The 25,059-nt window shown below is 45.1% G+C and overlaps 1 long non-coding RNA gene across 1 annotated transcript in view; it reads right to left on the bottom strand.

Moving 5' to 3' along the window:
- Window positions 1–20,712, bottom strand: part of LOC129405538 (uncharacterized) — a 79,173-nt gene extending 58,461 nt beyond the window's left edge. The window contains exons 1-12 of the long non-coding RNA XR_008630632.1: window positions 20,505–20,712; window positions 19,007–19,132; window positions 15,416–15,541; window positions 14,281–14,399; window positions 13,894–13,937; window positions 12,624–12,736; window positions 12,189–12,231; window positions 7,806–7,848; window positions 6,246–6,370; window positions 2,475–2,608; window positions 2,072–2,115; window positions 74–117 (exon numbers count right to left, since the gene is read on the bottom strand). This is a non-coding gene — a long non-coding RNA (uncharacterized LOC129405538). The remainder of the gene's footprint in view (window positions 1–73; window positions 118–2,071; window positions 2,116–2,474; window positions 2,609–6,245; window positions 6,371–7,805; window positions 7,849–12,188; window positions 12,232–12,623; window positions 12,737–13,893; window positions 13,938–14,280; window positions 14,400–15,415; window positions 15,542–19,006; window positions 19,133–20,504) is intronic.
- Window positions 20,713–25,059: the final 4,347 nt, after the last annotated feature.

Genomic DNA, 25,059 nt, shown 5'->3' with positions numbered 1-25,059 from the left:
AACAACATGGTAGACCTTGGGAAGGCCTCTTGTCTTTGGGTCTCTTCATGAGACAAGAATCCAGGTGACTCACCTGAGACTAGGAACACAAGTTGAAACCAAGCAATGACCTTCACACTGCAAAACAGAGAAAGAAACCCAAGTGATCAGAAGAGGCCAGGTATGGATCTTCCCCAGTAAGTATTGACTTGCTCACAAGGCAGAAACCCTGAGCATGCCTAGAATCAAGGACAGGCCAGGCAAGGATTGGCCAAGGCATAAGCTGACAGAAATGTATCTCCCATTTTCAGGGTCAAACTAGACATGGTCATGCATTGTGGCATTTTTTTATCTTTTCCTTGCTGGATTGGGCCTCAGTGTGACACCCTTGAGCTAACCCTTTATGATCAGCATAGCTCCTTCAGAAGCAATGCCTGGGTTTCTCATCATTGACCCATGCAAGGACAGCTGCATTTGGAACATACTGTATGGAACAGCTTACCAATGAGTAGCTGGACTTGGAGTCTATAAGGTTGAATTAGAGAGGGCTCCTGGAGTGAAGGCCTGAGGATGTATCAAAATAGGTCTCGAAGGGCTGGACCAGAAGGATATTGCCATAAGGATGGCTATAAAAGGAAATATATTGTGAACCTTGCATGTGCCCTCCCCTGCACTCCTGGAACACTCATTCCATCAGTGGGAAGATACTGAGGAGAGACAACATATGCTTTCACCCAAATCAGGATCATACAATGGAACCTTCCCCACCCATTAAGAGCACCATGTGGCATCTTCACAATCTTTCCAACATAGATATCTCAGCTGGTGACAGCATGCATGACAATCATGTCATAGAGTATCATAGACTTAGCATGGATCATGACACAGGTGATATGCATGAGCCAGGCCTTGTGCTCATAATGTCATGGTAGCACCAACCGTGGATTGTGTTCTGAGTCAGAGCAAATCTCAGGAAAGTACAAGACAGTTCCAAATTCTGAACTCATGATGGACAGGGAAACCTCAAACAAAATCCCATTTCCAGTACTAACACAGACTTCTCCTGAACTGCACTCCACATATCACTCACAGATGTGCTCGGGGCACTCAGCATCATACAATGTCCACCAGTCATCCTGGACACTACTGATATCAGTGTCTATTGGACAAAAGAGCAAAGGTAGGGAATCACCATTTTATGATCTAGCCTGATTGTGCGCCATCCTCTAGCACTATGCCAGAATCACCAACACTGACATTAAAGATAATGCAGTGCATTCCAAGGCAAGACCAGGTTTCTCTCAGTGAGCAAGGAGAGGAAGAGTAGTCTATCCAAATACCTTGCCATGCCATGGAATAGCATATCTCTCAGAAGAGACTGAGAGATAGTCCAGAAAGTAGGGTGCTTTTTCTGCAAACAGCTGGCCTGGGTTGAAAACCTAGCATTCCATATGATCCCATGAGCAGCGCAAAGAAAAATTTCTGAGTACACAGCCAGAAGGAACCCCTGATCATCACTGGGCATGTATGACCCAACAAATCACACAACTGCAAAATAATAAACGACAAAGAAATTAATTGAGGTAAAAAAATTATTAGGTTTGATTTAGGCCCAAGAAACACAGCTCTTCTGCAGAAATAGCCAAGTTCTAATCAAACTGCCATTGAGCGGGACCTAAGACTGTCATAGGCATCAAACAGGTCCCATGCAACTGTGACTCAGGGAAGGACCTCAGCAGACAGACTCCTGTACACCCTGCTCGCTCAATGCTTTGAAGGACAATACTGCCTGTAGTGAGCCTCATCATCTGAACACCATGCTGAGCTGCATGACATAGCTCCTTGCACAGAAGCACAAAGTGAGTAAATGCACCCAGACAACAAGGTGCAATCGATTAATGAATCCAGGCCACTTAAGTCAGAGTCTACATTAACTTGTACAAATAGCAAGTACTGCTGTGACAACCATGAAGCAAAGACAGTTAAGGGTCTACAAAGTTTGGGCTACTGACTATGGCCTGCGGTCTGGGTGTCTATCTTTCAAGCTAGTCATATCTGCAATCTGGGCATGTGAAGAGAGATGGTAACTCACCTGAAAGCATGATTGCAGCACCAAATCCAGCAGGGCCCTTTGCACTGCAAGACATAAAAAGGAACAGAAGTGCTCAGCAGTGCTCAAGTTCAAGTTCAGTCCTCTCTAGTAAGACTGGACATGCTAAGAGGCAGACCCACTAAGCATATCTTGAAGCATGTATGTGCAGGCTTGCTGAGGGGATGAACTGACAGAAGATCAATTCTGCACGTTCTGGGTCAAACAAGACATGATCACCTCGTAGGGTTTTATTGCCATTTTCCTTGCTGTTTTGGGCCTCAGTGTGACACCCTTGAGTTAACCCTTTATAATCAGCATAGCTCCTTCAGAAGCAATGCCTGGCTTTCTCATCATTGACCCAAGCAAGGACATCTGCATATGGAACACACTGTGTTGAGCTTACCAGAGCAGGCTTCTGCCCAGAATCTTAAAAGTGTGGACAGAAGATGGTCCCAGGGAGTAGATTCCAGAGGAGGCATCCAACTGGGTTTGGGCGAGCACAGAACCAGGGGACAGTGCCTATACAGGATGAATGCACTGGTAAAAAGAAAATATTCTGAGTAAAGAATCCTGGCTGGCGGGCAACGCAACACCGGAGAATGCTCTAAGCCCCAAACTGAGCCGATAACATCAGGTGCTCCAGATGGAGGAGGTGCAGTCTCCTTGCCTTCTTCAGATGGAATCCCGGTTATGCTTCTACAAATATGGTTCCAGTATGTGGGGACCAGGACTATTTTTCTGAACTGCATGGGGACACTGGAACCGGGAAGTTCCACCCCAGCCTCCAGCCTGCCTCTGACCCAGAAGGCACACCCTCAACCTGACCCCGGTGCCATCTTGCTGCACTCAGCAAGAATCCTGGCTTGCAGGCAACTCAACACCGGAGAATGCTCCGGGTCCCAAACCGAGTTGATAACACTGGGGTGGTCCCAGATGGAGGAGGTGCATTCTCCAGATGGATCCCGGCGACACTGAGCTTCTACAAATATGGCTCTGGTATGTCAGGACCAGGACTATATCTCCAAATACAAAGTGATATACAAAGTGAGCAATGGGAAATAGATGATCTAGCATCTGCCCCTAGAAGGCAGGCTTGAATGGTGGTGTTGAATATCCAAGCAAAATATAATGCCCAAAACTATAGAGAGAGCCCCAGAGGCACACAAACCAAGTTCGGAAACCAGCGGCTTCTTGCAGAAATGCCTCTAGGCTGTGAACTAAGCTACGGCCCAATACCACCCTGGGAGGGGAAAGATTTTGTCCCTCGGCCAATCCTTTTGGCGGCGGTGGCATGGTGACCACCATCTTTCAGAGGCCATTGGACAGAGGTACAAGTTTGCAGTGATGGGGTGCATGGAAAATCTTGGGATGGGGGGGCAGTACTGGTGCTGCTCCCCACCCATTCGAGACCTTGAGCAGCTGCCCACAAATGGCTCCTCCGCTCCTGAATGGCCATGAAACCAGAGGCACACAAACCAACTTCAGAACCCAGCAGCTTCTGGCAGATATCACTCTGGACTTAATTACTAAAATACCAGAAACCAAAAATCATATATTCTTCATTACCAGCAATAGAAAACAAATTATCAAATGATGCCTTTTCGGCAGGTCTGATTGTTGGGAGAACATTCTAAATAATAATAGTGGGTTTTCTGTCAAAAATTGAATGTAATCAAAGAAAAGAGAGAGTAAAGTGAAAATCATCTGCCACATAAGCAGGGCAGGGGGGTGGGACGTGGGGTATACTGGGGTTCTTGGTGGTGGAACATGTGCACTGGTGAAAGGATGGGTGTTTGATCATTGTATGACTGAGACTTAAACCCGAAAGACTTGTAACTGTTCTCACAGTGATTCAATTAAAAAAAAAACAGAAGTCTCACAATGGAGATGTTACTGGTGCCCTCTTGAGTAAATCAATAAGCAATGGGATGACAGTGACAGTGACAGTGATAGAAAGGACCTAAGGGATAGTACAGCAATAGGACATTTGCCTTGCGGATGGCTGACCTATTTTATCCCTAGCATTCACATGGTTCCTTGAGACTGCTAGTATAATCCCTGAGCACATCGCAGGAGCAAGTCCTAGAAACCACTGAGTGCGGACCAAAAAACAAGAAAAATAACAAATGAAAATCTTAAAAAGCAAGAAATTGTGACTCAAAGTATAAATGCAATTATCATGGTATTTACTACTTTCAGTTATTGTTATTTGATGCTAGTCAGTTTTGCTCATTTCAAAATGTAGAGCTCTTTGAAATAAAAATGATACGTCTGCAATTTGGCACAGTGCTCTATTTAGAGGATAAGTAAATAATATGGAGTAGCTATGAAAACCCTTTTCTAACACATAGGGATATTTTTTAGCAATATAAAACTAACATGAAGTGTGTTTCTCAAAATGATGCACATATACACATATATCTTTCTATATAATCCTAGAAAATTATGCCCCAAGTGAAATAGATTTTCTAAGACAGAAAATATAAGTAAGTATTTATTCCATTATGGGGTGGTATAATGGAACATTTGACTATTCTTGTATCTAGTTACTCATTATGTCCCAGTTACCAATTATGTTTCATGAGTAAATGATTATTGTTAAATACATTCTGGATACTAACTTGATGTTTAAATGATAATAGGAAAAGAAAATATTCTATAGCCTCTCCCTATGCCACCTCACTATAGATACCTCTACTGAGATACTGGGAGACTGAAATTGACATGTGCCTGAGCCCTAACCATGGGTCAAGGCAAGGGAACTGCTGCACCTTCAGGAACACATACTTTGTACCCTAGTTATCCCACTTCAGATATCCTTGCTGGCAACATCTGAAAGCTCTGTAGTGGAATGTCACGAACTCAACAAGTTTCCATGACACTGGTCAAACAATCATGAGCTAAGATTCATGGAACTCACAAGCATCTTTTTAGGTGACTGTGACTAAATCAGAGTAAATGCTGATGAGTCAGACAGTTCTCCAACCATGTTGACCCCATCACCCAAAATACTTGTTTCCAAAAACCAACTGGGCCTTTCATGCACGGCTCTCTACACATGGTCCAGACAGGCTACCAGGGGCACCAAACATCATCTTGTGCCAAGAAGCTCACTTAAAATGCTGCTGAGTTTGATGATCACTGTGTAAAATAGAAAATTTAGGAGAGCACCACACATTACATGCCATGAGAAGGGATCCAGAGAGCAGTCTGGCAAGCATTCCCACTCATGATGCCTAGAAGCAAACAGCCCAAAGTGGTAAATCACTGGTGAACAAGGAGAAATATAAGGGTTTAAAATAGGACTAAGGGAGCACAGCTCTTCTATTAAAGTGTGCGACATGTCACAACCTCCAGCCTCTGTGCACTGGTCATGACCCAAACAAGGGTGAGGTGAAGTCCCATGCAAATAATTCCTGGATTAGGGCCTCTGTAGACTGAATTTTGTCTACCACCTCACACTGTCTGAGAAAGACCATGGCTGCATGGAACTTAATCATCTGAGCACTCTGTTCAACTGCCTGGCAGTCTCCTTGCCCAGAATGAAAGGAACAATTCCCTGTGGCCAGACATGTAAGTCTGATTGAATGAGAGATTCTAGATGTTTATGTCCATGAGATGCCTGCAAAGCAAGAGTCTCTGTGTGAAGAGCATCACACCCCACCAAATAATCAAGGCTCTACCAACATGGGAGACCTTGGGAATGTCTCTTATCTCTGAGTCTCTTCATGTAACAAGAATCCAGGAGACTCACCTGATACAAGAAACACAAGTCCAAAACAAGTAAAGCTTCCACACTTCAAAGCAGAAAAAGAAACCCAAGTGATCACAAAAGGCTAAGCATGAATCTTCTGCAGTAAGACAGAAGGCAGAAATCACAAGGCAGAAATCCCGTGCATGTCTGGAATTAAGGAATGGCCAAGAAAGTCTTGGCCAAGCTATGAACCAACAGCAGATCTATCCCTCACATTATGTTTCTGGGTCAAATTAGACATGATTCTGCATTGTGGCATTTTCAATTTTTACCTGTCCTTGCTGGATTGGGCCTCAGTGTGACACCCTTGAGTTAACCATTTTGATCAGCATAGCTCCTTCAGAAGCAATGCCTGGGTTTCTCATCATTGACCCATGCAAGGACAGCTGCATTTGGAACATATTGTATGAAACAGCTTACCAGTGATGGATCTGGATTTGGAGGCTATGAGGTTGAATTAGAGAGGGCTCCTGTTGTAAAGACCAGTGGATGCATCTGAATAGGTCTCAAAGGGCTGGAACCGGTAGACAGTCCTCTAAGAATAGCTGTCAAAAGGAAATAGAGTTTGCCATTCCTTGTGCCTTGTGCCATCCGCCCTCCTGGAGCACTCCTCCATCAGTTGGAAGACACTGAGGAAGGATAAAATGTGACTTTACCCAATGCAGGGGATCTGTACATGGGAAAATTCTGCCCCCATCCAGAGCCTCATATGGATATACCACAGACATCCCAGTTATTATGTATCATGGCCCTGTCATGAAGTGTCATATGCTTAGCATGCACCCAGGACTGGTGATATCACCATGAGCCAGGTCAATGAACGCACAATGTTCTGTCAGGACACACCATAAATTGTGTCCTGAGCTAGAGTGAACCTCAGGAAGGCATGAGACAGCTCCAAACCCTGAACTCATGATGTACAGGGAAGCCTCCATCAACCACTCATTTCTAGTCAATAACCCAGGATTCTCTTTCACTTCTCTCCTCATATCACTTACACAGATGCCAAGGGGCACTCAGCATCATACAATGTCCACTACTCATCCATGACACATTTTATATCAGTGTCCATTGGACAAAAGAGCAATAGCAGGAATTTTATGATCATCATTTTATGATCAAGCCTGAGTGTGAACCATCATCTTGCAGTTCCTCAGTTCTACCAACACTGACATTAAAGACAGTGCAATGCATTCCATGACAAGACCCCACTTCTCTCAGTGAGCAGGATCCCGAAGAGCAGTCTGTCCAAATATACTGCCATGCTATGGAAAAGCAAATCAGAGGAGACCCAGGAGTGACTGGATATATAGTCCCCAAAGTAGGGTGCTATTCTTGCATGCAGCTCATCTGCTTTTATCTCCGGCCTCAAGTATTGTCGGGAATAATTTCTTAGTGCACAGTCAGAAGAAACCGGGAGCTTGGTGGGCATGGCCCAATAAACCACACCCCTGCAAAATAACAAAAATATAAAACCAGAGAGAGTACGGACAGTTACTGGGTTAGAATTAGGCCCAAGGGAGCAAAGCTCTTCTTCAGAAAGAGATATGGCCTAAATCAACCTTTGTGTGGGTACTAAAAACTAGCATGAGTATCAACAGGCCCCATGCACTGTCTTTGGACAGGACCTCAACAGGGTTCTGTATACCTCGCTCACTCAATGTGAAGGACAACTTTGCCCTCAGTGAGCCTAGTCATCTGAACACTATGTTGAATTAAATCAAAACATCTCTCTGCACACATGAACATCAGTAAGCCAATGATCCAGACAATCAGGTCAATGGTTTGATGGATCCAGGCCACGTAAGTCAAAGACTACACCAACTTGCCCAAGCAGCAAGAACCGCTGTGTGAAAATCATGCACCAAAGACAGTCAAAGGTTTGCAAAGTGCGGGAACTTGCTATGGCCTCTTGTCTGGCTGTCTTAGAGGTTAGTCATCTCTGTGGTCTGGACATGCTAAGACAGCCTGGTAACTCACCTGAAACCATGAATGCAGCACCAAACCTGCAAGGCCCTTTGAACTGCAAGACACAAAAAGAAACACAAGTCCTCAGAAGTCTAGAGCCTGAGTCCTCTCTAGTAAGACTGGGCATGCTAAAGAGGCAGATCCCCGTGCATGTCTAGCAGCACGGACGTGCCTGGACAGGCTTGCTGAAGGGATGAACTTACAGAAGATCAATCCTGCACGTTCTGAGTCAAACCAGACATGTTCACCTTCAGGGGTTTTGTTTGCCACTTTCCTTGCTGTTTGGGGCCTCAGTGTGACACCCTTGAGCTAACCCTTTATGATCAGCATAGCTCCTTCAGAAGCAATGCCTGGGTTTCTCATCATTGACCCATGCAAGGACACTGCATATAGAATACAGTGCACAAAAGAGCTTACCGAAGAACGTTGTGGAGCTGGAGATTCAGTGGGCCAAAATGAGATGGGCTGGATAACAGGGCTCAGGGAGCAAACATGTCTAGGTGGTGCAGGAGGCTGCAGAAATGTTCGGGATGAATATCATACAGAAATAATGCATGGCCCTTCTCCTTGTCCCTTCCTGCAGCAGTCACTGAGCCTATGGGAGATACTAAGGAGGGGTAATATGTATCTTTGCCCAAAGCAGGTGCTCAGTGGAAGAAACCTCCTGCACCTCCGTAAGAAACCTCCATAATAGCATCGCATGGTAAATACTTGGTCTACCCACCACAGATGTATAAGCTGGGGACACGATGTGTGAAGACACTGTCATGGGAGGTCATGGACTTAGCAAGTATGCATGAGACTGGTGACATCTCCATGAGCCCAGGCCTATGGCCTAACGATGCTGTAGTAGGAAGAACCACAGATTGTGACCTGAGCCAGAGTGAACTATTGGACAAGACAAAGGGTTCTCCTACCACAAACTGGTGACAGACTGAATGACTCCATAAACCAAAACACTTATTTAGGAAGTGACCCGAGACTTTCTCACTGCTCCCCATATATCATTCAGACAAGTTCCCATGGTCAGGTGAATCATCATGTGTCCACCAGCTCAACCAAGATGTAGGAGATTTTGTATTCACTGCCAAAACATCCCAGGTGTGGATTATCATTAACAGATCTAGTCCGAGAATAATCCATCATCACAAAGTTCACTAACTCTACCAACATTGCTGTCAACATCAGTGCCAGAGACTCCAAGGCAAGACTACATTATGTTCAAGGAGCACTGATAAGGAGAGGAGTCAGAGCAGAAAACCCACTCATGATGCAAGGAAAGAAGCCCTGAGTGGCAAACAGATGGGGAAAAAGTCATATGGGCTTGAATTGAAACCAATAGAGCACAATTCTTTTTTATTGGGGCAGTGGGGGAAGGCGTTGGATCACACACAGTGGTACTCAGGGATTAGTCCTGGCTCTGAACTCTGGAATCACTCCTGGCAGTGCTTTCAGGATCATATGGGATGCTGGGAATGAATATGGGTCAGCCCCATGCAAGGCAAACACCCTACCTGTTGTACTATTGCCCTGGCCCTGAGCACAGCTCTTTTGTGTGAAGAATGAGGTGTGCCCAAATACTCTAACCTCCTCTAACCTCTGTGTGGTGACAAGTTGGCAACAGGACCCATGAAACTGCTTCTTGGGACACACCCTCAGCAGAAAAAGCTCTGTCCACCTCCCTAAGTCCATGTCAAAGAGACCAACAGCTCAGGGAGCATAATCATCTGAACACTGTTCAAATGCAGGGCAGTTTCCTTGCCCATAGCAGTAGATATGAGTCCCTGTGTCCAGACACATAGTTCTCAGTAACTTATTAGTTCCAGGCAGTTTTAGGTGTGGTTCCAACTTGCCCAAGGCAAGAACCTCCTTTAGAGACTTCTCAGACTTGTAGTGAGCCCAAAGACTCCACTGTGATAAGAATCATGTATCCCAAAATAGTTAAGGTTCTGCAAACCTGGGGAACATAGGAGGCCTCATGTTTCAGCTGGCTCATGGCCAATTATCTGTGGGGTCTGTACATATGAGCAGATTTCCGGTGACTCACCCGATACCAGGAACACAGGAACAAATTAAGCAAAGACCTTTGCACTGCAAGACACAGAAAGGACCCCAAGCCTAAGAGGTGGCCGAGCACATGTCTTCTCCAGTAAGACCAGACTCACTCAAGAGGCAGACAACCAGAGCATGTGTGATAGCATGGATGAGCCTTGAAAGGCTTGCCAAAATGATGGACAGACAGAGATCAATCTCGTACATTCTTGGTCAAACCAGACATTTCACCTCAAGTGGTTTTGATTTTCCTCACTGGATTGGGCCTCAGTGTGACACCCTTGAGTTAACCATTATGATCAGCATAGCTCCTTCAGAAGCCATGCCTGGGTTTCTCATCAGTGATCCCTATAAAGACATCTGCATTTTTGAACATACTGCATGGAAGCCTTGCCAGAAAACTATGTGGTCATTATCCTAAGTGGATGAAACAGAGAAGAGGGTTCCAGGGAGCAGTCACCAGATGAGGTATGCAGTGGAGTGCAGGGGTGGCAGCATCAGGTGGACAGTGTCTAGACAGGCAGGACAAAGGCATAAGGCAAAGGCATTATGGCTCTCTGTGCCCCCTTGCTTTTCCTAGAGCTCTACTCAGAGAGTGACAAGAAACTAAGGAGGGACAACATATGCCTTAGCCCAGATGCAGAGATTAGTGCAAGTGAATCTCTGTACCCTTCCAGAGCACGATTTGACTGGTCCTATACTTAATCACCACAGATATCCCAGTTGAGTATACCATGCATGAATACCCAGTAGTGGATGGTCATGGATTTTAATGCTTCCATGAGACTGGTGACACAACCATAGGCCAAAGTGCATGGAGCCCATCAGCCTCCTAATCTGATCTAGAGTGAACTGTTGGAAGATACAAGACAGCTCTGCAACCAACAGGAGAGACTACACAAAAATACTCATTTCCAATAACTGACCATGGCCTTTCCTTCTCTACTCTGCACAACAGCTGAACAAGTTCCCAGGGGGCACTGAGCATCATCATCATTCACTGTCAAACAGCTCATACACACATATGTATGTATGTATGTATGTATGTATGTACTGGCTTTTAGGGTCACTCCTGGCAGTGCTCAGGTGTTACTCCTGGCTCTGCAATCAGAAATTACTCCTGGCAGTGCTCGGGAATAGGGGATATGGTCAAAAATGCATACAAGGCAAATACCCTACCCAATATACTATCGCTCCAAGTCCCTCAGCTCACCTATATGGTGATAAGTTCAATGTCCACTGTATAAAATGGCTAATTTAGGGGACTACCATTGACTGGTTGAGCCAGAGATTGAGCTGTTGTCATGGAGTTCACCAACTCCACCCAGAGACTTCGTGGCATGGCTAGGTTACACACCAAGGGCAGGGGGCTGAAGAGCAGTCTGGCCAAAACTCCCACTCATGATGCCCCAAAACAGTCCAAAATGGCATGTCAGTGGATAATGAAGAGAATAATACAGGTTTGAATTAGGACCAAGAGAGCAAAGCTTTTATAAATTTTTTTTAAATGAATCACTGTGAGGTAGAGTTACAGACTTAGAAACTTTCGTGCTTATGTTTCAGTCATACAATGATCACATACACATCCCTCCACTAGTGCCCATTCTCCACCACCAGTGATCCCAATATCCCTCCCACCAACCCCACTCCATCCCCCCAACCCACCTCTGTGACAGGGAATTCCCTTTTGGAGAGCACAGCTCTTATGTGTCAAGATTCTCCAGGCTCTGTGCAGTGATTATGGCCTGAGGCAAAGGCAGCAACAGGCCTCATACAACTGCTTCCTGGGTCATTCCCTCAACATACAGAACTCTGTCTACCTCCCTCACACCATGAGAGATAGAGATAGAGAGAGAGAGAGAGAGAGAGAGAGAGAGAGAGATCACCAACTGTATGAAGCATGATCATCTGAAAAATATGTTCAAATGCATGGCAAACTCCTCCTCTGGAGTAAAAGGAATAATCCTCTGCAGCCAGAGGATCTTATTGAATGAAAGACGCAAGCAGCTTTAGTTAGTGGCTGCCCCTGACATGCCTGCAAAGCAGAAAACTCTGTGTGATGAGAATCATGCACCACAAAATAATCAAAGCTCTACCAATCATGGTGGAATATGTGCACTGGTGAAGGGATGGATGTTTGAGCATTGTGTAACTGAGACTTAAGCCTGAAATCTTTGTAACTTTCCACATCGTGATTCAATAAAAAATAAATAAATAAATAAATAAATAAAATTTTAAAAAAAAGCTCTACCAATCAAGAGACTGTGGGATACCCTCATGTCTTAGCTGCTCCTTGGGTCATCTATGGGGTCTATGAATGTGAAGGGAGCCCTGGAGACTCACCTGAGACTAGGAATGCAGAACAAACCCAGCAAAGAACTTCACACTGCAAGACAGAAAAAGAAACCCAAGTGTTCAGAAGTGGTCAAGCATAGATCTTCTCCAGTAAGACTGAGCTCACTCACAAGACAGATACCCTGAGCATATCTGGCAGCAGGGACAGGACAACAAATGCTTGCAAAAGGCATGTCCTGAAAGTCTTATTAAAAGGATGGACTGACAGAAGATCAATCCCCACATTCTGGGTCCAACCAGACATGTTCACCGATTGTGGCTGTTTTTATTTTACAATCATCCTTGCTGACTTGGGCCTCAGTGTGACACCCTTGAGCTAACCCTTTGTGATCAGCATAGCTCCTTCAGAAGCAATGCCTGGGTTTCTCATCATTGACCCATGAGGACAGCTGCATGTAGAATACAATGCAGAGAAGAGCTTACCTGAGATGGACATGATCTTGGAGACTAAGGACTGGATTAGAGAGGCCTCGTGGAGCAGATGCCATAGGATGCATCTGTTGGTGTTGCAAGGAGCTGTACTAGGTGGAGAGTGCCTATACAGAGATTAAGGACAAATGTCACAAGGACGTATTGTGTGCCCTCCCTCTCCTTCTGGAGTGCTCTGCTAGTTGGAAGACTAAGTGGGGGTGGGGGTGGGGGATAATATGTGCTTTAGCCAAAAGTAGGGGATCAGCACAGAGAACCTTCTGTACTTGTCAAGAGCATTACACGGTGCTTACTTGCTATATCCAGCACAGATGTCTTAGCATGGATGACAGCCCTGTCATGGATAGTCTTGGATTTATTACGCACATATGAGACTGGTGATATCACCATTGGCCTTAGTCAATGGAGTCCACAGTGTCCTGGGAGGGCCAAGCAGAGATTGAGACTGGTGCCTAAGTGAATTGCAGGAAGATACAAGACATCTCTCCCACCATGGCTTAATGAGGGTCAGCCGATACCCAAATACTCATTTCCAGTAACTGAAATGGGCTTTTCCTGTAGTGCCTTTTATATATCACTCGATAAATTTCAGGGTACTGAGCATCAAACAATGTCCAATGACAACCCAGGACTTTGGTGATTTTGGTGTCAACTGGACAAAATATCTATGGTAAGGAGCCACTGTTTTTCAATCCAACCAGAATCTGAGCGTCATCAGAATTCACCCCCTCTACCAAGGCAATGTCAAAGATAGAGCAGTGGACTCCATATCAAGGCCAGGTTACACTCAGGTAATGGGAATACACCCTGTTATGTCACAGCAAAAAATAAAAGAGTCCAGAGTGGCAAATCTGTGAGGACAAGGGGAATCATTTGGGTTTGAATTAGGAGCAGGGGAGCACAGTTCTTCTGCAAAAAGAGTGATACATGCTCAAATCCAAAAACCTTGGTTGTTGGACTAGGCATGGTCATCACCAGGGCCCATGGAACTGTGTCAACTGACAGGCCCTCAGCTGTAGACAGGGTCTGAATCTCCATGTCCAGACACATAGGTCTCAGTGGCTTACTGGATCCACAATGGCTTTGGCAGAGATGCTCCTGATTTGCCAACAAAGCAAGAGACCCTGGTGTGATGACAATCATGTACCCAAAGATAATCATGATTCTACAAATGTGGGAAACACTGGGATGGGGTCATATTGGCTGTCTATTGAACCAGTTATCTCTGGGGTCTGTGCTTGTAAGAAGAGCCCCAGAAACTCACCTGGGACCATGAACGCACGACCAAATCCAGCAAAGGTCTTCTCACTGCAAGACACAGAAAGGAACCCAAGTACTCAGAAGTGGCCAAGCATAGGTCTTCTCTAGTAAGAGAAGGTTAACTGCAGAGTCAAAGACCCTGAGCATGTCTGGCAGCATGGATGTGATTTGGAAGGTTTTGAGAAGGGATAGACTGTCAGAAGAGCAATACTCCATGTTCTGGATCAAACCAGAACATATTTTTTTATATTGTCCTTGCCAGATTGGGCCTCAGTGTGACACCCTTGAGCTAACCCTTTATGATCAGCATAGCTCCTTCAGAAGCAATGCCTGGGTTTCTCATCATTGACCCATGCAAGGACAATGGAACACACTGCATGGAAGAGCTTACCTAAGAAAGATGCAGCCAGGATACTAAAGGGTGGATTGTAGAGGGAGTGAGGGAGTTTCAAGCAGCTGAGGCCAGGTACTACATCCACTGGGGTGATGGAAGCATCAAGTGGATAGTGCCTAAGTGAACAGGGTAAGGGAACATATGAAAAGGAAATATTTCATGACCTTTCCCGATGCCCTCTCTCTGTTTTCATGGAGCAGTACTTAGACAATGATAAGACATGAAGGACAAGGGGGTGAGAAAGATAGTACAGCAGGCAGGACCTTTGCCTTGCATGCAGCCTACCAGGAGTAATTCTTGAGCACAGAGCCAGGAGTAACTCTTAAATATCACTGGGTGTGGCCCCCAAACAAATGAAAATACATGAAGGCATGAAGGAGAAATAAAATTATCTTTAGCCCAAAGCAGGGATCAGTGTAAGAGAATCTTCTGAATCTTCCTAAGCACAAAATGGGAAGGTAGTGGACTTAACTGGTGACATAACCATGAGAAAAGGCCAAGCTTTGTAATCTATAATAAGTTATAGATTGTGAACAGATCCAGAATGAAATGTGAGATGAGGCAAGATAGCGTTTAAACCAAGGGGGTGACTGAGGGACCCTGTGCACCAAAACCATCATTTCCCTCAACCAAACTGGTCCTTTCCTGCACTGCCCTCCACACATCAGTCAGACTTGTTCCCAGGGTACTGAGCATCATCCAACGTCAGCCAGGCTCACATACACTGCTGGTGAGTTTGATATGCACTGAGCAAAACAGCTAAGTTAGGAGAGAACCACTGGCTGATTCAGCCAGAAACTGAGCTGTCATTTTGGACTTTACCAAGTCCTCCGACAATGACATCAAAGGAAGAGCCATAAACTCCATGGAAAAGCCAGGATGCATGTTGGGGTAGGAACCAAGAAAGCAATCTGGCCAGAATACCCAGTCATGCTATAAAAAGCAAGCAGCTCAAAGTGGGAAATCAGTGAAGACCAAGGAGAATATGGGTTAGAATCAGGACCAAGGAAGCATAGCTTTTCTGGGTACAGAGTGAGACATGCCGAAGTCCTCCATCCTTCATGCAGTGATGAGAACCTAAGTAAAGACTACAAGCGGAACACCCTTAGCAGACAGAGTTCTGTCCACTTACCTCAGTTCATGTAAAAGAAACCATGGATGAGGATTAGAGCATATATCTGAAGGGAATATTGCTTGTCACTTCTCCATGCCTCCCTCTCTGTTTTCTTGGAGCACTCATTCCACCAGTGGGAAGACACTAAGGGGATCAACAGAATGGGGATCAACAGAATCTGTACCTATCAAGGGTCGAACATGGTACATCCTGGGTTTACCCACCACAGATATCCCAGCTGATCACACCATGCACGATGACCCAGTGGTGGAAGGTCATGTTCTTAACATGCTCCCATGTGACTGGTGACATAACCATGGGCTATACTGCCCTCGGAGACAATCAGCTGTCTAGCATCATGGAGTGTTGATTGCCATCTGAATCAAGAGTAAACTGTGGGATTAGGCAAGTCAGTTCTCCAACCATAGTGAGGAACCAAGGGACCCCATCCACCAAAAGACTGCAACATATGACCAGGGTCTTTCCTGTACTGTTCTTCAGTCACCAGACAGACATGTTCTCAGGAACATGGGACATCATCCAATGTTAACTAACTTCACTGAGCAAAAGTGCTAATGGAAGGAGGCATCACTGATTGACCCAGTCAGAGACATGAAATTCACAAAGTCCACCATAAATGACATCCTATTGCAAAGAGTTTACAGCAAGGCCATGTTACATGAGGAAGGGCAAAGGCCCACAGAACAGTCTGGCCAGAACTCCATTCATCCTGCGTGGAAATAAGCAGCCCACATTGACAAATCAGTGGAGACCAAGAAGAATCATAGGGTTTGAATTAGCACTAAGGAACACAGCTCTTCTGTGGATGTGCTAATATCCTCCAACCTCTGTGTAGTCACAAGAACCTAAGCAAGGTCAGCAACAATCCCCCTACAACTGATTCCTGGGGCATATCCTCAGCATACAGAAGATATGCTCAGTCCACCTTCCTCAATTCATGAAAGAGACCATGGGCTTTAGGGAGTCTCATCATCTGAACACTCTGACATAATCTCCATAGGACTGGACCTCAGTGTGACACTCTTGAATTAATCCATATGATCAGCATAGCTTCTTCAGTAGCAATGCCTGGGGTGTTCATTATGGGACACACCACACAGGAACTTACCAGAGATGGATCTGGCCAGGAGCCTAAGGGCTTGAATAAAAAAGGCTGGTGGAGTGGATACCAGAGGAAGCATCTGTTTAGGTTGTGGGGGACTGGAGAAGATATACAATGACTATGCAGGCAAATAAGGGCAGATTTCAAAAGGAAATGTGGTGTGACCTGTCCCTGTGACCTTCCATTAATATAGAATCAGAGGGAATCTTTTGCACTCATCAAAATAGACATGGTGCGTCCTCTGTCTATCGAGTACAGACATCCCAGCTGGTCACAGCATGTATGACAGCCCTAGCATGGAAGTTCATGAATTTAGCATGCACCCATTAGACTTGTCATATTATTATGGGCTTACACCAACTGAGTACAAAGTTCTGGCAAAATGAATCACAGATGATGCCCAAATGAGAGAGCATCATAGGACCAGGGCAGCCTCATTTCTCTTAATTGACCTGGACTACTCCTGCACTTTTCTCCACATATCACTCAGACAAGGGCCCTGGGGGACTAGCATCATACAATTTCTGCTGATCACCCCAGATACGGGTGATTTTGGTGTCCATAAGACAAAAAGTTAAGGCTGGGAATCACTATTTTGTTGGTTTATTTTTTTGTTTTTTCACTTGTTTATATGTTTATTGAAATTATGACCCAATAAATCAGAAGACCAACTTTATCATCCATTATTCAACTTTCCAACCACCCATCCATCCAATATTATGTCCATCCATCCATTCATCTACTTACCCAACCATTTAACCATTTAAGCAAGTGCTAACTGGAGCTTTATTTTACATATTAGGTAATTGAACTGAATTTTAAGCTTAGTATGTAAAATGTATTATAACTTTTACCTTATAGCTAGATAATAATATATTTATTGTTGATTTCCATAATGCAGAACCCAATTAATGCTTTTATTTATTATTTATTATTGAATCACCCATGAAGGAACTGGCAAAGGAATCCAGGTATGCAGGACCTGTGGCTGAGATCTCCAAGCCTGCTTGAATTGGGACTGGGCCTCCTCCACCCAGATCCCCAGTTTTCCAATAGCTTGGCAGTCACACCCACATACTGTCCCTCCTGCCATGTAATTTCATAAAGGCCAAGATCCAGAGACAATAAAACAAAGCTCCTGGGAGAGAGCAATGCAGAATCTCACACGGCAGAGCATGGCAAGCTATCTGTGGCGTATTTGGTATGCCAAAAACAGTAACAATAATGGGCCTCATTCCCCTGAATGCGATAGGGAAGAATAGAGACGTTACTGGCACCTACTCGAGCAAATCGATGAGCAATGGGACAACAGTGATAGAGTGATTGAATCACTATACCATAGACCTTACAAATCTGTCCATGGTTAGGTTTCAGTTGCACTGGGGAATCACTACTTTCATATCCATCTAGAGTGTGAGGTGTTATCATGGAGTTTGTCAACTCCACCAATATAGATGTCAAATATATTGAAGTGGACTCCATGGTAGGGCCAGGTTACACTCAGGGACCCCAAAGAACAGTTTGTCCAGATACCCATGCTGCTCAGGCAACAAAAGCAGTGCAGTGGAGCAGTGGAGACCAAGGAGAATCATCTGGGATTGAATTAGGACCAAAAGAGAATAGCTCTTTTGTGGAAAGAGTGAGAGGTGCCCAAATCCAACAGCCTCCATGTGGGAACTAGAGACTAAGAATGGTCCTCAAAAGGTTCCATGAAACTGTGCCAATTGACAGACCCTCAGCTGACAAAGTTCTGTTCAGCTCCCTCACTCCATACAAAGAACATCAATGTCAGGGAGCCTAATCATCTGAACACTCTGTTCAACCGCATAAAAAAGTTTCCTTGTGTACAGGGATATCAGTGAGTCAATTAGTCCAGACAACCAGGTGTGAAGACCTTGATAGATCCAGACCGCGTTAGACAGAGCCTGCCCCTAATTTGCAACAAATAGCAAGAGCATTTAAGTGTGAGAATCATGCACCCAAAGATAAATCTTTTCAAACTTGGGAGACCTTTGGATGGTCTCATGTCTTGACTAGCTAACTGGCCAATCATTTCTGGGTTCTCTAAACATGAAGATTGCCCCACTCATTCTCCTTTGTTGATGGCCACAGGATCAAAAATAACAAAGATCTTATTTCTGCAAGACATAAGAAGGATACCAGTCCTAAAAAGTAGTCAAGCATGTCTTCTCCTGTCTGAACATACTCCCTGAGAGGCATACGGCTTGAGCATGTCTGGAAGCATGGTAGCACCTTGAAAGGATTAATGAAAGGATGGAATACAAAAAACTAATTGCCTATGTTAAGGTTAAAGCAGATATAGACACACTTGTGATTTTTCTTTATTGCCATCTTCCTTGTCATACTGGGCCTCAACTTGACATAAGCCAAAAGGTTAACAGAGCTCCTTCAGTACTGATACTTGGGTTTCTCATCATTGACCCAAGGCCAGCTACATGTGAATCACACTTTGTGGTTGAGCTTACCAGAGAAAGATACTGCCAGGATCCTAAGTGGGTGGACTAGACATGTGCTGGGTAATAGGGCACGGGCAGCAAACTCCAAAGGATGAAGCCATTGAGTCTTGTGTAGGCTGCTCAGGTGGGTAGTGCCTAGGTGAAAATGATGGGGACATATATCACAAGGAAATAGTCCATGGCCCTTCTCTGAGTTCTCCATACCCCCTTCCTAGAGCAGTCATTCAGCCAGTGGGAAGAAAATGAAGGAGGGAAAACATGTGGCCCCATCCTAAGCAGCTTCTCACTGAAAGAAACCTTCTATACCCATCAGTTATTAGCACAACACAGCACGTACTTGGCCTACCTACCAGACATCCAAGCTGAGTGCATCATGCATGATAACACTGTCATGGACTTAGCATGTGACCAGTGACATCATAAAGGGACCAGACCTATGAAAACCAACAGTGTCCTGGCAGGAAGAATCATAAATCACTACCTGAGCCTGAGTGGAACCTTTTGATGAGGCAAAAACAGTTCTTCTACCATAACCAGTTAGGGACTCCTCCACCAAAACACTACTGAAACTGACCCCGGCCTTTTTGCACTGCTCCCCATATATCACTCAGACAATTTCCCATGGCCAGAAGCATCATCCAATGTCCACAAACTCAACTGAAACATGGGAGGATTCTATATCCACTGGTCAAAATATCTAATGTGAGATACCATCATTTACTGATCAAACCAGAGGTAACCATCATCATGTAGTTCACCAACTTCACCAACCCTAGTGTCAAAGATTCCATGGCAAGGCCAAGTTATATGTCCCAAGGGTCAGGGACAAGGATAGTAGTTGGGTAAAACACCTACATTTGCCAAAGGGATACAAGGAGCCATGAAGGGCAAATTGTTGGAGACCAAGGAGTATCACATGAGTTTGAATTGAAAACAAGGAAACATGTATTTTCTATGGAAAGAAAAAGAAAGCAGTCTTGCCAGAACACCCAGTCATACCACGAGAAAATAAGCAGCCCAAAGTTGCAATTAACGAGACCAGGAAGAATAATAGGGGTTTGAATTAGGACCAAGAGAGCACAAATCTACTGTGGAAAGAGTAAGATGTAGAAAAATCCCCTAAATTCTCTGCAGTAATGAAAAGCTTAGCATGGCCATCAATAGCCCAATAAAACCACTTCCTGGGTCATGCCCTGAGCTCACAGACCTCCCTCCACCCCTTTTCATGAGCAAGAGACCACTGGCTACATAAGACTAATCTTCTGAACACCGTACTCAAGTGTAGGGCAGAGTCTTTGTTCACATAGAAAGGAATAAGTCCCCATAACCAGACATGTAGGTCTGAAAGGCCTGATGCATCCAGGCCTTGTTAGACTACACCCAATCATGCAAGCATAGATGATCAGGGTTCAGCAAACTTGGGGGAATTTGGGATGACCTCGCATCTTATCTGACTCACAACTGGTATGCTATGCATGTGCATGTGAAAAGAGCTCTAGTGACTCACCTGGGACCATGAATGAAGGAACAAAACAAGTGAAGACTTTTGCACTGCAAGACAGAAAAAGAACCCAAGTGCTCAGAAGTGGTCAAGTATGGGTCTTCTCCAGTAAGATGGGGCTTGCTTAAGAGACATACACCTTGAACATGTCTGGCATGAGGGACATGCCTTGAGTAGCTTCCCCTAGTGATAGATTGGCAGAAGATCAATCCCTCAGGTTCTGGGTAAAATCAGATATGACCAATCATTGTAGTTTTATTGGCATGGTCCTTGTCCGATTGGGCCTCAGTGTGACACCCTTGAGTTGACCCTTATGATCAGCATAGCTCCTTCAGAAGCGATGCCTGGGGTTCTCATCATTGACCCACGCAAGGATAGCTGCACATGGAACACACTCCAAAGAAGAGCTTACCAAGAAGGATGTGGCAGGAATCCAAAACTTGTAGATAAAGGATGGATAACACGGCCAGGTCTGCAAACTCCAGCGATGCACCTATTGGGGTTTCAGGGGCTACAGCAGGTAGATAGTGCCTAGGTGGAAATAACAGAGACAGATATCACAAGGAAATAATGTGTGGTCCTTCCCCCATGTCCCCATTTCTGGAGACACTAAGAAAAGATAACATTGGTTCTGCCAAAAGCAGGTACTCAATGGAAGTAACACCTGCATCCATAAATAGCATGGCATGGTGAGTCTTTGGCCTACCTACGACAGATGTAACAGCTAGGGACACCATTCATAAAAGCAGTCATGGAAGATCATGGACTTATCCTGTGTCCATGATACTGGTAACACCATCCTGGGCCAAGATCTATGGAGCCCAATAGTGTCATGGAAGGAAGAACCACAGATTAAAGACCTGAACCAGAGTAATCCATCAGCCAGAATAAACCAACAGGCAAAACAGTTCTCCCACTATGACCCAGTGAGGTGACCCTGTATACCAAAACACTCGTTTCTGGGAACTGACCTGGAACTTTCTGCACTACTTCCCATATAGTGCTCAACAAGTTCCCATGTCCATAAGCATCAGCCAATGATCACCAGTTCAACTATGGTGCAGGATATTTCAGTGTCCACTGGCCAAAATTTCTAAGATAGGGGCCCATAACTCATTATCTAGATTAAGAATGAGCCATCATTATGGAATTCACCAATTGCATAAACACTGAAATCAAATGCAGTGCCTGAGACTCCATGGTATGGCCGAGTTACATGCAAGGAACAAGGACAAAAAGAGTAGTCAGACTGGATCACCCTCTCATACTGCAGGGACATAAGGAACACAGAGTGGAAAATTGGAAGAGATAAAGGAGAATCACAGGGATTGAATTGGGACCAAAGGAGCACAGCCCTTCTGGAGAATGTTTGAGACATGGCCAACCAACACCCTCTTGATGTGATTTGGGACTAAGCTCACTCAGCAACAAGCCTCATGTTGTTGAGGCATTAAGCCTCAAAAAAACTATTTTCTGAGGAACACACTCAGTAGTCAGAGCTCTGTCCACTTCCCTCACTCCATGCATGAGAGACCACAGGCTGAAGGAAGACCAAATATATGAAAACTCTGTTCAACACAGACAGTTCCTTTGCCCAAAGAGACAGATGTGAGCCAAATATCCAGACAAGAAGGGGTGATGAACTTGATGGATACAGCAGGCTTTAAACAGAGACTGCTCAACTTGTCTGCAAATAATGAGCCTCTGTGTGATGAGACTCATGCACCCAAAGGTTTTCAGGGAGTAAGAATTTGGGGGACTTTGATCTGATTCATGTCCTGACTGGTTTATGGGATAGATAATAATGTCTGGGGCTTGTGCATGTGACAAGAGCTCAGGCAACTCACCTGAGACCATGAATGCAGGACCAAACCAAAGACCTTCACACTGCAAGACACAAAAAGGAAGCCAAGTGCTCAAAAGTGGCCAAGTGTTGGTCTTCCCCAGTAAGATGGGATTTGCTCAAGAGGAATAAACTCTGAGCATCTTTGACACTCTGAAAGGCTTGCCAAAGAATGGACTGACAGGGGATCAACCCGCCAAATTCTGGGTCAAAGCAGACATGTTCACCCATGGTTTTTTTATTTGCTGTTGTCCTGCAGATTGGGCCTCAGTGTGACACCCTTGAGTTGACCCTTATGATCAGCATAGCTCCTTCAGAAGCGATGCCTGGGGTTCTCATCATTGACCCATGCAAGGACAGCTGCATATGGAATACACTGCATGGAAGAGCTTACCAGAGAAAAATGCAGTCCAGTATCTAAGCGTGTGGATCCTAAGGGGTTCCTGGTGAGTATACACAGGTGGATGCATTTACTGAGGTGCTTAGAAACATCAACAGGTGGATAGTACCTGAGGATAAGGACACATGTCAGGAGGAAATATTACATGGTACTTCCCCATGTCTGCTAACTCCCCCACATCTCTCTCTATTGTTTTCCTGGATAATTTGCTCAACATTGGGAAGACACTTAGGAGGGACAACATGTGCCTACACACAAGGCAGGGGATCAGTGTGAGGGTCCCTTCTGTACCCATCAAGAACACCGAATGCACCTCCTTGGCTTATCCAACAAAGACACCACAGTCTCTGCATCACACATGATGACATTGCTGTGGAAGGTCATGGACTTGGAAGTGCCATCAGACTAGTGTCAACACCATATGAAGTCCTATGGACCCCCCAGCATCCTGGTAGCATGAACATAGATTTTAAGCTGAACCTGAATGAAGTATGAAACAAAGCCAGACAATTCACCATCCATGACCCAGTGTTGAACAAAGGACTCCATACACCAAACACTCATTTCTCAAATCCGACCAGGGCCTTCACTGCACTGCTCTCCACACATCGTTCACACAAGTTCCTGGGGCACTCAGCATTACCCACATCAACCAGATCACAACTCGGTATTTTCGTCATCTACTAGACAAAACGGCTAATGTGGAGAGTGGGGAACACTATGACTGATCCATTCAGACTGGCTGTTGTCATGGAGTTCACCAACAGACTTTAAAGACAATGCTGGGGACTCCAGGGAAGGGCCAGAATACACTAGGTGGCAGGAATCAGGATAGCAGTCTGACCAGAACACCCCTCATGACAAAGGCAAACCAGTAGTCCAGATTAGCAAATCAGTGGAGACCAAGAGAATCATATGCGTTTGACTGGGTCTAAGGGAGCATAGCTCTTCTATGAGGGGAGTGCAATGGATCCAAATACAATAGTCTTATATGATTAAAGACCAGCATGATTGTCTAAAGGCCCCAGGCAACTGCATTCTCAGGCACTTCCGAAGCCGAGAGACCTCTTGTCCAACTCCATCACTCCACAGAGTGAAAGCACCAGCTGCAAGAAGTCTAATCATTGAACGCTAAGTTCAGCTGCATGGCAGTCTCCTTGCCTACATGGACAGGAGTGAGTCTATGAGTCGAGATGAGCAGGTGTGATGGGCTTGATGGATCCAGACCCCTCTGGACACAGACTGAACCTGACTTGTCCATAGAGCTAGATTCATTAATGTGATAAACATGATCTACCATAAGGTAATAAGGCTCAACTAACATAGGAAACCTTGGGACAACCTCACATCTTAGCTGGCTCCTGGGTAGATCATCTCTGGTTCTGTGCATGTGAGGAGAGCCCTAGTAACTCCCCTGACACCACAATCATTGAAACAAATCAGCAAAGCTCTTTGAACTGCAAGACACAAAAGAAAGCAAGTACTAAGAAGTGTCCAAGAACACCATATTTTCCAGTAATACCAGGATCACTCAAGAGGCAGACACTTGAACACTTGGCAATATGGACACATCTTGAAAGGCTTGTCAAAGGTATGAACTGAAAGACCAGTCCCCCATGGTCTTGGTCAAATCCACATGTTCACCCACTGTGGGTTTTTTGCCAAACACCCCTGTTGGATTGGACCTCAGTGTGACACCTTTGAATTAACCCATAAGATGAGCAGAGCTCCTTCAGAAGTAATGCCTGGGTTTATCATCATTGACTAATGCAAGGGCAGCTGCATATGAGACTTACTGCATGGGATGTGAAGCAGGTAGATTGAAGTGGGTCAAGAGAGGGATGCCAGAGGGTGCATCAACTGGAGAGTAGTTGTATTAGGTGGAGAGTGCCTCGGAAGACAGGATGAGAACACCTAGTTGGTATTTTCTCCATCTCTTGGAGCCAGTGGGGAGAGACTATGGAGAGCTAATGCATCTTCTCACAAAACAGGAAATGAGTGCCAGGGGATCCTATGTACCCTAATTGAGCACAACATGTGCATCTAGGCTTACCCACAAGATATCCCATCTGTGCACAACATGCATTAACAGTCTCGGGTGGAATATCATGGCCTTTGCATATGCCCATAAGACTGGCTATACGACCATGTGCTAAGGCCTTGGAGCCCACAGCATCCTTCCAAGCCATAGATTGTGACCTGAGCAAGTAAAAATCATAGGATTAGCCAAGACATCTCTCTAACAGTGACCCAGGGAGGGGCCAGGGAGCAGAACATCAAAAATCTCTTTTCTGAGAAGCAAACAGGCCTTTCCTTTT

Source organism: Sorex araneus, chromosome 6, assembly GCF_027595985.1.
Source record: "Sorex araneus isolate mSorAra2 chromosome 6, mSorAra2.pri, whole genome shotgun sequence".
Classification (NCBI taxonomy): Eukaryota; Metazoa; Chordata; class Mammalia; order Eulipotyphla; family Soricidae; genus Sorex; species Sorex araneus.
The sequence above is the reverse complement of the archived record's forward strand: the minus strand, read 5'-3'. Positions and strand labels throughout refer to the sequence as shown.